This window comes from Agelaius phoeniceus, chromosome 6, assembly GCF_051311805.1.
Source record: "Agelaius phoeniceus isolate bAgePho1 chromosome 6, bAgePho1.hap1, whole genome shotgun sequence".
Lineage (NCBI taxonomy): Eukaryota > Metazoa > Chordata > Aves > Passeriformes > Icteridae > Agelaius > Agelaius phoeniceus.
The window spans coordinates 8,108,486-8,126,274 of NC_135270.1; the positions used below are offsets into that span (position 1 = coordinate 8,108,486).

At 38.7% G+C, this 17,789-nt stretch overlaps 1 protein-coding gene across 1 annotated transcript in view; it reads left to right on the plus strand.

Annotated features, from left to right (window-relative positions):
- Positions 1 to 17,789, plus strand: part of FIBIN (fin bud initiation factor homolog) — a 64,221-nt gene that overhangs the window by 13,938 nt on the left and 32,494 nt on the right. Inside the window, exons 6-8 of the mRNA XM_077179574.1 lie at positions 10,015 to 11,140; positions 11,766 to 12,103; positions 13,826 to 13,894. The gene's annotated coding sequence lies outside the window, so the exon portion shown is untranslated. The remainder of the gene's footprint in view (positions 1 to 10,014; positions 11,141 to 11,765; positions 12,104 to 13,825; positions 13,895 to 17,789) is intronic.

Genomic DNA, 17,789 nt, shown 5'->3' on the forward strand with positions numbered 1-17,789 from the left:
CCCATATCTCTTAAGTCATTGGTAAATAGAGGTGGTTTTGCTGTGTCAGTAGCCACTTAGTATGTGTCCAGACCTGAAGTCTTGCCTGTTCCCATCCGTTGCTCAGATGGACTTCTTCTGCCCATGTGTGCAGTAGAGATTGTGCAATTTTATAGTTGATTTTGATGAGACTGAGTGTGAAGGGGGAAGCTGAAATTCCCCTTTTATTGCCAAATGTGAGCTGAAAAAAACAAACAGAAAATCCAAACCAAAGGTACTTCTTTAAAGGTACTGCTGCATGCAGAGAAAAAGCTTTTAGTCCACGTAAGTTAAAAATATGAAGTGCAGGTTTGGGACCTATGACCCCAAATGTGTGAAAGCCAGGATATGGATGTAGCAGTTGCTATGGCACACCACTGTGTAACCTGTGACCTGTGGGTGGTGAGATGGAGGGGCCAGAGGAGACAGCAGTGAACCATGTTCCATGGTGTGGATCAGAGTCAGTGCAGGTTACAAGCTGAGAGTTTTCACACAACTCCTTCCCAGTATGCAACCATCACTAGTTAATATTTCTCTTTTGTACAGACCAAATGCCTTAGAGTGTTGCACTCTCAAAAAAACAGCCAAGCATTCCTCTTCTTTTGAGAGGGTGGGATTTTTTACCTTTCCCCCCCGCTTTTTGCTCTTCTCTCCTTATAAGTGTGGATGTGGATATTTTCTGCATGTTTTATTTTATGCCTACAGGGTCTTATTAATAAATGTCTCAGGCAAGAGCTATGCCATTTACAACATGGAGTTTCTAGGGTCAACCATCAACCCAGTCTGGCAGGATGCTAATTTAATGGTGTTTGTATGCAGTTTGTAGGAAAATCATAGATTGATCTGGCCTGAGCACAGGGACATCAAGTGAATACCCTCAAACTTGAGGGTATTTCTTCTTAAATTTGAGCTGCTGAACATGTGTTATTTAGATAAGACCTCATCAGTCTTACAATGTTGAGTGGGCAGAGAACTCAATATTGAGTTCTGCACTGGGGAAACTGTGTCTAAAGCCTGGGATAAAAAATGAAAATATAAAGCAAATGAAAAAATAATCATCTGAGTCAGAAGGTTTCTCTCCTAGTCATGTTACCAAAGAAACTGTAAGTGGAAGATCCCTGTAATATCCATTCTAGGAAAATAAGTGTAGTGTAAAAATTCCTATTGGCATAAATGTAAGCCTGCAGAAATTTTTTTAAAATTACAAATGTTTTTTCCAGCAGAAAAGTGGGGATTTTTAAAATTGTAGTATTTTACATAAAGTAGGAAAAAAATAATGGAATAACAAACTGAAAATCAAGCTAGGAATGTCAATTTGTGTATTTATCATGCCATAGTCTTCTGACACATTTTCAGGATCATGTCACGGGGTTGTTCAGAAAAATAATTTTGGCTAAATCTCACACAGAAAAAAATAAAATAACTTAGATATAAAATTTCTGTAGAAAAAATATTTTTAAATAATAAGGAAACACTTGTTTTTCTGTCATGATGTTATTCTTTATGTGGAAATAATTGATATTTTTATTTCCCTGAAATAATAAGATTATTTTAAATTTATTTATGCCAACTCTTGTGAAACTAATTTTTAGCCAGGGTAACCCAAGGAAGAACCTTCACTTTTTGAAGGTTCAATACCTCTTTCAATATCTGACCAAGAATCTGACTAGAAATTCCAAGTTGAGTGTTTCACTTTTCCACTCCAGGCTCTATGCATCTGAGGTTCTATGTCAGGCCCCATTTCAACATGTGAAAAAGGCACTTGAGGATAGCAAAGTTAAGGGTGTGACTAATGAGCTGCAGCCTGACTTGCTGCAGTCAGGCAGGAAAACTTGCAAGGAATGCTCCTTTCCATGAGCTGCTATCCCTTTTTGCCCCTGTCTGTGGGGAACATAAGCCTTTTGAGGGGAAATATATCTATATATAGATATATATATCTATATATCTATATCTCTCTCTCTATATATATATATATATCATTGCATCTTTCAGTTTGGCAGGGAAAAGACAAACCTTTATTCCATTCTACTGGCTTGAGAGTTGAGCACTTGTGAGACACACCTGCCTTATCCTAAAATGCAGTTATATATACTTTTTTATATTTATATTATTAAAATAATTTATCCTAAAATGCAGAAAAGTGATGCTGTATGTGTACATGGTGCATATTTACAAGCAGTTCCCTAGGAGGAAGCTGAAGACACCTCTGCCTAATGCTCTCACCCCCACAGCTACGTTGCCCTTTTTTCTTGTCCTTTTTTCTTCTTTTTCTCCTTGCAGTGAGAGCTTTCAGTTTGGAGTAAATGCCAGTTTGAGAGGATAGAATCATCCCTGTGTGAAGCCAGACTAGAATCATGTAGTCTGATGGTCAGTGATCAGATCATGAACGTTTTTTCTGGCTTCAGCTGAGTTAATCTGCTAGATTTGTCATGTGTAACAGATCCAGGACCTGACCCTTGATCCAAGACTGACTGGTCACTAGTACTGAGAAGAGGAAAAGTTAGTTTTGAATTCCTAAATTACTTACTATTTTTTCATCTTCTGCTCTTATTTTGATGCTGAAGTCCAGTACTTGAGTCTGAGATGTGTCCACTGTTATAAATGTGTCATTCTTTAACATAATATCAATTCAGAGGTAAATTTGATATCCATTTGTTGGTGCTACTCTAAATGCTTAGATCTATACATACAAAATACACTTGATTTAACTTACAAAATTAAGATTTCCTCACATATGTATACTTTCCATAGTATCCATAAACAGCAACAGCCTCTAAATATTATTACAAAAAATAAACATTACATGTGTTTCTGTAAGGAAAAGATTTCTAACATCCAGGCCAGAAAATTTCTCTGTTTAGTATATTGCTTTCCACTAGAAATCATTTAAAGTGCAACTGTCAGGTAAATAAATACCTGTGCAGTATTGAAGGATTTTTTTTTTCCTTCTAAAAATGCAGATAGTAGAATAAATTATGTGAATAATATATTTTGCTAAAAATACCCAACTATTTTGCTGCATCCTAATACATAGCTAAATTATTGTCTTATATCTTTTCAATACTTTTCAATATCAAGCTGTGAAAAATTCATAGAAATAGGCACCGGAGGATTTAAGTCACATTTGATTGGATAGGCGAAAAAGAAGTGCTAAGTAGTTTATTGAAAAAAAGTAAATTTCTGGAGCAAAAGAAATGCAGTGAAAACTATGTCTTCCAGAAATCCTGTTAAACTTAGGGGTTGTTGTCTTTCCTTGACAGTGGACTTTGGTTTTTCTTAAGAGGCTCTTCTTTAATGATTACTCTTGGCTCAGAAAGTTTGCTCATTTATCTATAAAAAGATGATTATAGTCCAGTAGTATGAGGAACTGGAGGTATTGCTTAGAGTTTCAAAATAGATCATTCTCTGGGGACACAGAGTCCTCCCTGTGGGATTGTTCTTCCCTGGAAGTGCCAGGTCACATCAGGGCACCCAGTGGCCTCTGTGGCCAGTGGTCAGGACCCATCCAGTCCTGCTTCCCTCTACTTTCATTGTAGGATGCAAAATTTGTGGAGCTGCTTGCAAACACAATTGTTTACTTTGTGAGCATTTTTCAGGAGAAAAATGCATGGTTTTCACTGAGAATTGGATTTTCTTCTACAAAGACAGCTAGAAAGTTGGATGGGAAGGAACAATCTGAAACACTGGATTTTCAATAGCCATATTATCAAGGAAAGAACCAAACCAGCTTAAAATAATATATCAGTTATCATTTATCCCTCCACTACTGCAGTGGTGTCTTGTATTTGTTGGGTTCCCCAGACAGGAAGGAATGATGAATCTGACTCCATGTTCTTAGAAGGCTAATTTATTATTCTATTCTATTCTATTCTATTCTATTCTATTCTATTCTATTCTATTCTATTCTATTCTATTCTATTCTATTCTATTCTATTCTATTCTACTATACTAAAGAATACAGAAAGGATACTTATTGAAGGTTCAAAAGATAATAATGAAAACTTGTGATTCCTTCCAGAGTCCCAAGACAGCTTAACTGTGATTGGTCATTAAGTTAAAACTATTCACATGAAACCAATGAAACAATCTCCAAACACATTTGAAAGCAGCAAAACACAGGAAAAGCCAATGAGATAATTATTGTTTTCCTTTTTCTCTGAGGCTTCTCAGCTTCCCAGGAGAAGAATCCTGGGCAAGGGGATTTTTACAGAAAATATGGCAGTGGCAGTAGTGGAGGGTCCCTTTGTGGCTGCAGTTTCCCAAGGCCCTGAGCCTTCCCAGCTGCTTCTTCCCTGCAGTGGGAAGGAAAGGGGGATATAGGAAAGTAGTTTGCTGCTCATCTGCCCAGGAATTATCTTCCTCTGAAGCCTATAAACTTGCACCAGTAGGCATACATCAGTGCAGAGCAAGGAAGAGACACATCACATCCTGACACTGTGGCTGGAGAGTGCTCCAAAATAGGATGGGACATTTCCCAGTCCCACCTTTCAGGGAGTATTTGCCACAGTGTCTATGTGGAAAATAGAGACAACCAAATGAGTAATTTTCCAGAAATGGCACAGGTATGATGTAGAAAGATGTTTCTATCCAAATATCACCCAAAATCAATCAATGATTGGCTATTCCAGTTGGATCACAAGCTGGATAACCCAAGTGACAGAGCTCATAACAGACCAGAGTGGGTGAAGGTGTGGAAACAGCTGGTGCAGATCTGCTGGTGAAACACAGCAGGCTGGGAAGGCTGCTGTGCTTTTGGTGTGGACACCAAGGAGGTAAGGCTGTCTTTTGGTCATCTCTATTTTTTTGCTGATTTGCCAATGGAAGACTCTGTGAGAGGGAGTATGCATGAGGCTGAGCATGGCAGAGAGGAGGGAAGGAGGCTGCCTGAGGGAAGGCAGGGCTAGGCTGCACTGGGGAAACTCACTGCAGTGGCCATCTGAGATCCTTACGGGGAAGAGTAGAATACTGCTCTTTACTACCCACTAATGGATAAACATAACTTATTTCTGAGAAAACATGACTTATTTTCTGTTTGGCTTACAGCTTTGCAGACAAAGGCTGTTAAATTTGGTTTGACTTTTTAGTTGCTGAACAAGCCAAGAGGTTGTAAAACTTGTGGACTGACAGAAGGACCAGCTGTGCATTCCAGTGTACCTCAGCAAAAGAAGGCAGTCAAGGACTGAACAAAATAGCAGCATTACAGTTCTGCTTTGTTTTAAAATGAGGGAAAGGCACAGCAAAAGTAAGGCACTTTATACATGAATTGAAAAGCACTTTGGGGAGAAAGTAGTAGCAACTAGTAAGGAAATAGGGGGGTGAGATCTCACTGCAGGTGATTTAAGAATAAAGAAGCAGAACATACTTTAGGAGAATGAAAAAGCAATGTGCACTTCACTATTCCTGTGCTGTTCAAAACTTCAGAAACCAAAGTCATTTGATTTGGTCTTGAATTGTTAATAAGTTATAGACATTCCACCTTAACCCTGCAAAAGAAGCATTTGGGAACAGTCAGGCAGCAATCCTAGGGATAGACAGATAAGATGTCCTTCACAGGACTGCAGCTGAGGGTCCATGGAGAAGGTCTGTGCTGTTCATGAGCAGCTTTAATGAGCATCCTTGGTTACAGCAGAGCTGAGGATCACAAACATCCCCTCGCCACCGTGGTACTCTGCTAAACCTAAAGGAGAAATTCTGACACTCCCTGTGGAATTAAGATGTTTAACACTTAAAGAGGTGTGATGTCTTCCCCCAGATAAGATGGTTCATGCACTCCAGCGTACTTGTGTTATAAAAAGTATGTTTTCCCTCATCACAGAAAATCCAAATTAAAGGGACACTTTCTTTAGTAGGACTTGGAGATTAATCATCTTTAATCATTATTGGCTTATTTTGTCACATTCAGTTTTCATTCTTAGTGTACTTCAGAAGGATCTCAATCCTGTTTTGCCTACATAATTTCAGTTTCCTTATGTACTCACATCCTTATCTTTGTATATAAGGAATAACTGGAAGATCCCAAGAACTACAAAGAAATTTTAACTTCAAATGAAGGTATATTCAATTTTAACTTCAAATTGAAGGTATACAATGAGGAAACTTGAGCTCATCTCTAGCAGAAATAGCATCCACTCCAGTAGTGCCAAAAGTGGAGGTGGAGCAGATGGTGAAGCAGCAGCATGGAGTTTCCTGGTGCAGGAGCTGAGCTGGCTTTCCCCCTTGTTTTTATGCATTTTTCTGCAGAGAATAGCTTCTCTTGAACTGTTTGTTATATAGCTTGTTATCATTAAATTCCCTCAATTATGATCTCTTGTTTTCTTTCCCCTGGCTTAAAATGAATAAAGTTAAAAAATAAAGACCTAGTAATAGTTAAAATAATCCATCAAAATAAGTGAATAAATAGGATTTTGTTTGCAACTGCACAATATATTTGGCTTGAAAGAATCAAGTGGAAGAGCTTCTGTTAGTCACGTTGGTTTTGTTTGGGATTTCACTTTTTTCCTTGTATAACAAAATACTTTGGGGTGGTTTTCTCTGTTTAAGCTGCAGAGAATTTAGTGTTATTTTTATGCAGTGTGAGTCATGCATCCATTTGGAAAATTGACTCTGAGTACACATGTTGAACTGTTTTGGAAGGCTGATCCCTGAAATCATACATGTAAAAGAAAAATATTATGATAGTAAAATGCTATCTAGGAATGACAGTAATTAACACATCAAAATTAGGGATATTGCAAATGAGCATCCATTCAGCAATAAATTTTAAACCAATATTTTTGCTATATGTGAAGGCTTGTGGTGGAAAACTGCACTTTTGATGTAGTCTGTGTTGTTGAGGAGAGATGAGGGTTTAGTCCTGACAGAACACATGAAACACATCTCTCTAAGATGAAAAGCTTCTCCTTTATTTTATTTTATTGTCTTGTATTGTTTTTATTGGTTTTTTATTGTTTTTATTGTTCTTTTCTTTTCTTTTGAATGTAAATGTACATGTAAACAGGCCATCTCTCTATTTCATGTTTATTCCATGCTGCCTTGGTGGAATGAAAACTCAGAAGTGAGACAAATCTTGCCTGTCCCCTGCAGGCTTGAGAATAGATCAATTATTTTGCTTCTGTTTTAGATTACTTTTAAATCTGTGACAGGGCAACTGAAAAATTCGGGGTAAATCACTTGCTGTTGATAATCAACATCAGAGTGAAAGAATTTTTGACATGAAAATGAAAGGAATTGTTTTTCAGCATTTGGCTTTTGCAATTGATCTTCCTTTGCCTTCTTGTATGAAACACACCCAGTGCAGAGTAGTAGCTTGCTGAATTTTTGGATAATGTTTTTACTACTGTGTGGGGTTTCCCCCATTTGCATTTAATCTGGGGCTTTTTTGGCTAGGGGATTTTCTGCTTTGGCTTTTTGTTGGATGTTTTTGAATTAGCATATTTGTAGTTTTATCTTTGGTGTTGTTTTCACCCTGTAACATCTGTGGAACATTAACTTTTGCTTTCTGGTTAGAGGAGAAAAGGGAAAACTGAAAGGCAGCAGTCTTTTTTTAGACTTAATTTTTGAGCAGGCTTTGTCTGTGGGTGAAGTCTTGGAAGTGGGACCTCTGATGGGATACCTAGCTCTTGCCAGCTGGCTGCACAGCTCTGGGTTAGTGATTCAAGTTCTCATTTTCTTTTTCCATAGGAAAGAAAAATAAAAAAGATCAGATGCTGAACTGGAGCTGTTGGAAATGACTTGGCTAATCAGCTTTTTAAGAGGTAGCCAAATGTTGCTGCAGGGGGAAACCCTTTGGGATCCCCCTCACAAATGCAGAAATACTCGAGTTGCCTTTCCTCAGCTCCACCAGTATAATTTGACAGGTGTTTGTAGTTCTGACCTAAATGCTCTTTACAGGCTGTAATCTTTGATTTAGAACTAGGACAAGTTGTAGGACACTTTGCTTTCAAAATGTTATCTAACCTGGTAATTTAATTACGCTGACACAAAAGACCCCTCACTGGACTACTTCTCCTGACTACCGGAGTGTACATTAAATATGTGTGAATTCATTTTGCAATATGCAGAGTTCTTTATCATTTTTCTTCCTAAGACATGATGACTAGGCACAGCTCCATGACACAGAAACAGCTGAGAACTGACAAGTCTGGAGAAGAAATGAGATAGAAATAAACTGGAAATAGGAATAAAGAATTTGGAACACAACTGTATGTAAGGCTTGGACTAATACTGTTTTGAAAACAAGTAGTTTGGAAGGAGTCAGTTTTTTCTCTTTGGAACTATGAGTGAAATTTGTAGTACAGGGTTTGCTCTCCTTTTATATTGATGAAGGCATAGGCAGTGTGATTAAACATCTTGCTTACAAATGATTAGTAACAAAAATCGTAGGAAGAGTAACACTCTTATACTTTACTTTTTTAGGAGTTGACTAATTTAGAAAAAAAGACATAAGGATTGTACATAATTTATTGAGTAAACACCTTTATAATTGTGGTAAAACTCCTAGACCAACACAATTTAGTCTGTGTTCAAGTGAATATTATTTCTGGGCTTTGTGTGGGTTTAGGTGGTGTGAAAATAATAAATAAATAGAGAATACTGAACTCAAAACCACATTGAGCTTTGATATTGGTTCCTCTGTTTTTTGGAATAATTCAAGATAGGCATAAGTTGAATGGCAAATTTAGCAACTTCCCACATTGTTAAGGAGAATGAATCAGCATTAAGAAAATACCTCTTTGTTATTTTTTAAAGGTTCACAATCTACTTGGCACATAGTATAATTTTACTGATGGATATTATATATTTATTTTTATGTTATATTTTATTTATATGGTATTATATATTATCATACATTAAATTATACTATGTTTGTATTGTATAAGACTTAGAATAATTATATTTATTTCCATGCCAGAAGTCCAATATAACTCTTGTCCTCCATGTTTTTAACTCCCTAATCTTGCTTATACAGGTGTTGCAACCATCTCAGTAGGACATTTCCGCACAAAGAAAGCTGAAAAAGAGGGGGTTTGGATTTTTTCCAAGAACAAAGCTGTCCTCATATTAAATTATTATTAATAATTCTTCTAAAATATATAATAGAATTTAATATTTAAATATTAAAGTAAATGCTAAGATAATGTAAAGTAAAACATGCTTTTGATGCTTACTGAAAGATTTGATGTGCTTGTTGCTGTTCTGTATAAAGTTTCCTGGAATAGAGCAGGTGCTGCTCCCACCTCTTCATGCACTTTGTTGGACAGAAATCAGAATATGCCAATAGATTGCTTTCCTTCCAGGGAATCAGCTGTCTAGATTTACCATGTAATGATGTGAAATGAAAGAAAAATTATTTCCAAAGATAACCTTAGATAATGTTCAGAGGAAATAAAAACCTGCGTATGTTAATTTTCTATAGCATCACAGTTTGAAAAAACGAGGAACATGTTATCCTCAAGATAATTCAAAAATCAGATACTGCTGCCTAATCTCATAAACCTCTTTACATGAAAAATCACCCAATCTCATAAATTCCTCACTGTTGTAGTTCAAATTCTGTTTTAATTGAAATCCTATGTAAATCAGTAGGAAACATTTGGGAAACAATTGCTTTGTAATTGCATGGAGTGGTGTGTATTTCTACTCAGTGCCACAATACCTCTCCTGATAACTTGTTTTGATTAATAAAAAATGGTATTTTAATTAATTACATGGTCTTCTCATTATAATGGTCTTCTCATTATAAGTAACTTAATGGTCTTCTCATTATAAGTAACTTAAAAATGGAGAATTTCTGTCACTTTTTGCTGAATGAATAGCCAAAAAGCCTGGCATTACCCACAAGATCAAGTTGACAGTGGTATCACCATGCTTTGAAGAAGATTTTGCTGAAATACATTCACACAAATGCATACTTTTCTCATGCTCAATATAGCACATCTGCTATATATTAATTCTTAGTATTTTTCATAGACTAATGTGGTATGTTTAATTTTTCAGTGGATGAAAACTCCTGGTACTAAATCTTGTATTAATGAAGAAAATCAAACCCTGATGGAAGTCCTTGGGGCAAATGAAGAAGGTTCTGCATTTTACAACATTGTCTTTATTCTCCTACTCCTTCATCTCCTGCTTGTCCCCACTCTTTTCTTTGCCTTTGTAAGAGTTGTAAATGCTCTGGGAAAGAGAAGCAGTGCTATTTCTCACAGAAGAAAGGCTTCACTCCTGGCTATAACTGTACAGTCACATTCAAGAGCAATCGGAGAATCATAGCATGGTTTGGATTGGAAGGGACCTCAAAGATCGCCTGCTGTGGGTAGGGACACCTCCCATGACAGGAGGCTTCTCACAGCCTCAGCCAGCCTGGCCTTGGACACTTCCAGGGACAGAGCACCCACAGCTTCTCTGGGCTAAAGTATTTCCAAGTGAGAGCGTGCATTTTTGTCCATATAACACTCTGCGTGAAGCCATTTGTAAGGCAAAAAAGAAGGTGGATCAAGATAAGAGCAGGTATCTGAGAGGTACAATAAATACAAGGTAGGGAATGGTGAAAAATAGGCTGACCAGGTGCTTAAGGAGTTTAGGTATTACTGGGTCTTGATCTATGTGGTTTTGTTTTTTAATTTTGGAAGAGTACTAAGTTTTAGAGCAGTTTTGCTAAAAAAATGAATGGATATGACCTACACTTTGTGAAACTATTTTCTATACCTTTCACTGGGCTTATTTTCCATCATTGCTGCTGCTTTGAAACTGGTATTACAGATGGTGTTGTCAGAGTCATCATAAATAAATAAAGGTGTGAAGTGTGTGTATGTGTGTGTAAGATGCCCTGCCAGGCAGGTTGCAAAATGGGTGGTGAGGGAGTGGAAGACAGAAGGAGAAAGTAGAGGTGCTTTGTTATACTTTGCTGCAGGCAGTGCCTATTATTAATGTAGTTGCCTGTGAAATCTTCAGTGAAAGCTTTTGAAAAAAATGTGTGTCTTTATCAGGTACAGCAACATAAATCCATTTTTCTGTTCTCTTCTCTAAGAGCTCCTTGGACAGACAAAATAACCCAGCAGGAAATAAGACACCGTGCTGAAAAATTGTCTGCCTTCTACAGTTCTCCATCTGGAAAATAAATCAGGTAGAAAGAAAAACAGTAAATCAGAAGCAGTGGGGACTTGAAAAATGAAGTTGATGTTAACTTAGTTAGAGGCGACTTCAGAATGAGAATGATTTATTTTTATTTTTTTTTTAGCTCCCATCACCCCACTCCTCATCTGGAAAACAAAAAGTCAAAAGAAATGGGAAAAAATACTGACACAGAGCTGGATGCTCTTAGTGTGGGGATCACATAACCTGGTTTTTCAATTACATGGAACCTTTGAGTGTGTGTGTTGATGTAGAAATGAGTATTTTCCTTAGGTTTAGAAGCAGATCACTTTTTCAGTACTCCAGCTACTTGTGTTACTATTCTCAATCTGCCTGAGTCTCGTGGATGGGAGCTGGAGTTTCCTTCTGCACACTGGGGCTTTGATTCTCCTGCTGTACTAGATAAGCAAATCCCAATTAGATTGGTGGAGATTTATTGATGTCTTTTTGTGGGGGGATATTTGGGTTTCTGCTTGTTACAAGGGCTTAAAGAAGGGTTGAAGATCAGACTTCATAGGCAAGGATGACTAAAGAGATTATTTGATTATTTTATTTTCCTTATGTACAGATGTAAATTTCTTTTTAGTAGTAAACTTCAATTCTTGTTTGTTCAAAAGGTGGTTGAACAGCCCCTCTTTACAGCTGTCACATTAACGAAGCCTGGGAGAAGCTTCTGTTTTCTTTTAGAGGAGAAGATGAAGCAAACAGCTCTGTTCTCTCAAGAGGGATTGGAAATGTCATCTGGGTCTCTGCAGCACAGATTTAATTGAAATTGGTATTGCAGATTAGAAGCTGTTGTGGTTTGACACTGGCCCAACACCAGGCACCACGGAAGCTGCTTCCTCACCCGCCCTGCCATAGCTGGGCAGTGGAGAGAAAATTGAACAAAGGGTCCATGAGTTGAGATAAGGACCCAAAGAAAACACTCCAGGGGCAAAACAGGCTCCTCGTAGAGGTACAAAGTGAATTTATTACTAATAAAATCAGAGTGGGATAATAAGAATTAAAATAAGCCCTTCAAAACATTTTTCCCCAACCCTTCCCTCCTTCCCACCAATAGCACAGGGAGACAGGGGGTAAGGTTTTGGTCAGTTCATTACCCAAGGTTTTCTTCTGCTTGGCTCAGGAAGAGAAATTGTTTCCCTGTGAGACCATGGGGTCTCTCCCAGGAGAGCCAGTTCTCCACAAACCTCACTCACATGGTTCCAGTCTCACCAGCCGCAGTCCTCCCAAAACTGCTGCAATGTGAATTCCCTACATGGGCACACAGCCCTCCCAAAACTTCTGTGAGTGGGTCACAGGAATGCTCCATGGGGTGCATTCCTCCAAGGACAGGCTGCTCCAGCCTGGCAGCAGGGCCCCTTCTCCACTGGGTCTCCCACTGGATCACAGCCTCCTCCAGTACCCACCTGCTCTGGTGTGGGCACCTCTGCCAGGGGCTGTGGGTGGATCTCTGCATCCCCATGGATCCCATGGGCTGTGGGTGGATCTCTGCATCCCTATGGATCCCATGGGCTGTGGGTGGATCTCTGCATCCCTATGGATTCCATGGGCTGTGGGTGGATCTCTGCATCCCCATGGATCCCATGGGCTGTGGGTGGATCTCTGCATCCCTATGGATCCCATGGGCTGTGGGTGGATCTCTGCATCCCTATGGATTCCATGGGCTGTGGGTGGATCTCTGCATCCCCCACAGAACTCTTCCAAGAACTCTTCTTTCAGACCCATCCTGTGAGTTTACATGTTTGAAAACTGCAGATGTTCATATTATGTATAAGATGCATCTCTCCTCTCTCAGCACAGACCTATATATGTATTTGTATTTAATAGTTTTGGAATTTGTTTGGGGTTTCTGTTGTTGTTGGGTTTTGTTTTGTTTGGCTTGGCTTTGTTTTGTTTGGGTTTTCTTTTTTGGTGCATTAACAACTGTTTTAAGACCACAACTTAATCAGATAGGCATTTTTAAACTCCTAACTGAGAAAGTTAGATCTTATATGGCTTCAAATTTTGCACCCTAAGCAGCTAATTCTTGGATATGCCGGGGCAGGGCTTAGCATGTGAAAGATAGAGACTGGAAAGAAAAGGATGGGTTTGCTGTTAAATGGATGGTACTGAAATGAACAAATAATAATATCCATTGTAAGGCCTCAATCACCTCCTCAAGGAGAATTTTGAACAGGGTTACAATAGTTCTTTTAACTCTGGGTAGGATACATGGGAGAAATACCAACCAGATACTCTCAAGAGGTCAAAACAACTTTACTGGCAAACTTTAGAAAGTCAGGAAGCTTTAATAAAATATTTAGTACAACATCCAGTCAATGTAAAACACTTCTCAGAGCATTAACTTGGCCTATTTGACTTAGCAAATATGAAACTCACTCAGTGTTATTTTACTCAAAGAGTTCCAAGAAGAGGGAGTTAGAAGGAAAAGAAAGAGGGTATAGGCACAGAGTTTGTGGTGATTGGAGTGGGGCTCCAGCTGTGCAGGACAGGTGAATGCTGTTGAAGGTGAGGAGCCATGGAGTGCCCAGGGGTGCTGAGCAATCACACAGGGAGCAGAGGGCACACAGGGGCAGGGCATCAACAGGAGGGCATAAAAGGTTGGGCTGAGGGACAAAGATGAGCAGATGCTTTCAGCCTTCTGAAGTGACATGAGGTTATTCTGCATTGACAGACAGTGGAAACCTTCTGAAGAGGTGTGGTGTGACTCTGTATGGGCAGGTGCCTGAAGCCTTCTGAAGAGGTAAGATGTTATTTTTATGGGTAGAAGCTTTCTGATACTGGGGCTGTCTCCACTGTGACTTATGCTGTGATATATGCTGTGACGAGAGGGGAAGACAGAAAAGATACAGAAAAGCATGCATATAGTGGTACTCAGATAGAAACTCCAAGATGAAGGTAGGGTCAAGAGAAATGCTTTGCCTCTTGTTGGGCCTTGAATATCCCTTGCCCTTCCTGTGCCTTTCCCCCAGGTGAGACTTGAGGTCATTTGGCCACTGGGAAGCTGGGTTAGGGCAGAGTGGAGCAACCCTGGAACCTCTGTCCCTGCCTGGCAGTGCTGCAGGCACGATCCCAAAATGTCTTTCCAGTCTCTGTCAATCCATACAACATCATTCTTTTCTGTTTTCTTCTCATTTAAGTAAGCACAGCTTGTGAGGCAAATGAAACAATAACTGTAATGGTTATGGGGAGACTCCCAGTAGAAGCAAAGAGCTTTGTTTCTTAATCTTGTGCCATGGCTTGCATTGTGAGCAAAGTGAAGCCTATTCCAAGTCCAGGAAACTTAAATGGTTGTCAGGTGGTGTAAATGCTGTGTCAGAGCTGGAGAAGGGGTTTTTTTGTTCTGTTTTGATTTTTTTTTTCATATAGAAATCCAGGGATTTCTGAAGCACACCAGGCATGAGAATCTCTCACCTTTGCTGTGTAGCACTGTGTATGAGGTTGCTGTTGCATTCTTTTCTGCAACAGCCCTACAAATCTGCTCTGCAAATATCCATGAACTAGCTTAGAATATTTCATTTGAGTTCATACATAAAGATAATTCTGTATAAATGTGGTATAAAACAAAATCTACAAGAATACCTCTGCTTTAGATCTAGTTGGGGGTGGAAAAGGCATTTATTATGGAGTGAATAATCTCAATGCAATATGTAAAAGATAGCAGAAGCAGAAGATACAGGAGTATCCAAACACAAAATATAATACTGTGGAAAACTTATTACCCATAACCAGGTTAAACAGGCTTGACTCACGGGTCTTAGGAAAGCTACTTTAATAAAAATTTCTGATCAGCTCAAGTTAATTACATAACAACTATGTTATATTTTTCCCCTTTTATGCTTTTATTTCTCTCATTGTTGCACCTTATTTTTGTACACTATATGCTTCAGGCTTCTGAAAGAACGTTTATTAGGATCTGATAAAACCTTAAAATTTGCTCTCATATTCATTAAGGACATATTCTGCTCAGATTATTTGAATGAAGGAAAAGACATGCTCAGTGGAGGGGCTGCCTGAAGGGGAGCATGGGGCTAATATCCTCATAGTACTTTATTACATTTTGTTTATGATAAGGAGTTATGATGTGGAATTCAGAGAACTTGAGGACCTTCTCAAGTTACACCACACCTCACTGATATTTTGAATTTTCATAGCTTTCACCTCAATGTGAAGGTTTAATTGTCTGCCCCACAGGGATGCTGCCATATGCCTATGTCTCTTTAGTGGTTTGCACAGTTTTGAAATCTGGAAAATTAATCTTTTATTTAAATGTATGCTTTAGCAGTCTATTGTGACAATGAAAATAATATATTGTGTGTGTGCAGGGAATGTGGAATAAGGTTTCAAATCATGGTTCAGTCTTAGGGATTTGGCTACCTGAGTACTGTCTGAGCTTATTTTACTTTTCTATTAACAATTTGATGGTTGTTTTCTTTCAAAGAACTTAGCATGTTAAAAGGGTTTACTGGTTTTTCAAAGAGGTAAGGTAATGTATTTACACAGGGAGCTTGGAGGGGCATCATAACAATGGGAACATGTGTGAAATGCAATCTTGTGCATCTGGATATTTTTTCAATATAGCTGCTCTAACTGTTGTTACAAAGTACCATCAAGAAAACCCTGAAGGGATTATCCAAAATCTTCTGGCATACCATTTCATGCAAAGATGTTTTCTTGCTAATGCTTTGGTAGATAGATTGCTCACACCAAAGGATATTTGAGGGATTTCTTGAGGGAGTGAAATAACATGGAGGAAAAGTAAATGCCAGGAAAAATGAACTCTTCTTGAAATGCTATACACTGGAGTGCTGTATTCTAGTATGTAAACCTGAATTTTCACAGCCCACTGGAGCCAACTAGCCAGGCAGCTGAATAGGTGGTTTGTCTTTGGCTTGTGTGCAGCTCAAGCATCCAGCCTGCCCTGCTGGTTGGTGCCAAGTGGAACAGGTTTTGCCTTGTGCTGTGCTTTGCTGTACTTGCACTCAGCAGCACACTGGGATGGTGGAATTGCTCCCATTGTTTGCCACTGCAGCAATTCCCCCACCAGCACGGATTACCTGGGATTCTGATGGCAGCAAGCAACAATGAAACATCATTTTGTTGAAGTGTTAGCTGTTTCCTAATTTGTACATAAAAATGCTCATGAAGTCCCTATTGAGAACGTGTTTGCCCTGTGGGTTACTCTTACAAACATTTTCAGAAGGATTTAAGCAACTTATAAAGAATGTGTAAAATATTATATATAAGCTCTACAGGGTAATCTCATTTTGAGTAATCCATGCAGAAAGTGTCCTTTGTGGCTGCCTGTGAGGATGCTGTATGCAGAGGTCAGCAGTGAGGGGGCTGAAATGGCAAGAGTTACCTCCTGTCATAAAGTGCAAGGGTGCACATTAAGCACTTTTCCACATTTTTCCACACCTGTATTGGAATGTCTTCACCTAAGGCAAATTGTTTCCACATACATCTACATCAGGTTTATGCTGATTCAGCCAGAGAAGTTTAGTTAATAAATTTTAGAATATATAGAGGAAAGGTAATACCTATAATATCTGGAAAAAATTAATGTTTTAAGAGATGTGAGTCTGGAGTTACCTTAGTGTTTTCTTATTAAAAATGACCTAGCAGTTAAGTTAAAAACATCAATCTTGTTGTAAATATTTTAATTAATTGTATTTATTAGGAGCTGAAATTTACTTCAACCTTTTTTATTCTTTTACTTTTAACAGCACTGTTCATAAATACGGTTAAAATTCAACAGATGAGATTTTTATTCCCCCCTCCCTCCTCCCACAAGGGTGGATTTCCCTTCTTCCCTTTATGAGGAGTTTAGAACCAGATATTTTCCCCTTCTGCTTACCAGGGGATTAATAATATAAAACTTGGCAAGGAAATTGCTGTCTGTGAACCAGAGTGAACATTACTTGATGTAACCCAGATATAATAGTTTCTTCTGCAAGCTGAAATTTTTGAAGCCTAAGGAACATAGGAATGGTTTAGTGGCTTGTGCAAATAAAGAGAAAGCAACTTTAACTTGTAGGTATGAGGGAGAGAGTTTGCTCTGCTTTGGAAAGAACACTAAGGAAATAGGATTTAAAAATAGCTCCAGTCTGGGGGAAAGAAAAATCCACTTGAAAGAATATGAAATTTCAGGGTGGAGTTTTTTTGTTGGTTTTGGTTTGGTTCTTTTTGGCTGGTTGTTTTTGTTGTCTGGGGGTTTTTTTCTGAAAACTTCCAAGGTTTTATTTATTCTGGACTGGTATGATTCAAATCTTGATGGCTGCCAGGTCTGTTTAAATGAACGTGAAGTTGGCAGATTGGGACTGTGCAGGCACTAAAAGCACAGCAGTAGCTGCCATGATCTAGAAGGAGCTGCTGCATCCCTTGTTTATAAATACTTTTGAGAGAGGACCAGAGGGGGCAGCTCTCCCCATGCTTTATATCAAAAAGTTCTCAGTGTGAAGTGAGGCCAGAGCAGGAGCCTGAGCTTTGTCACCTTGTGTTTCTCTGAAAATGCAGTCCTAAAGTGGAACCCTTAGCTCCTTCCACACATATGTTGTTCAGAAGAAACATGATTTTGTAGCCACAAATGCTTCCTCAGGTGGGGTATGCAAGAGGATTGCCTACTATAATATTTTTAA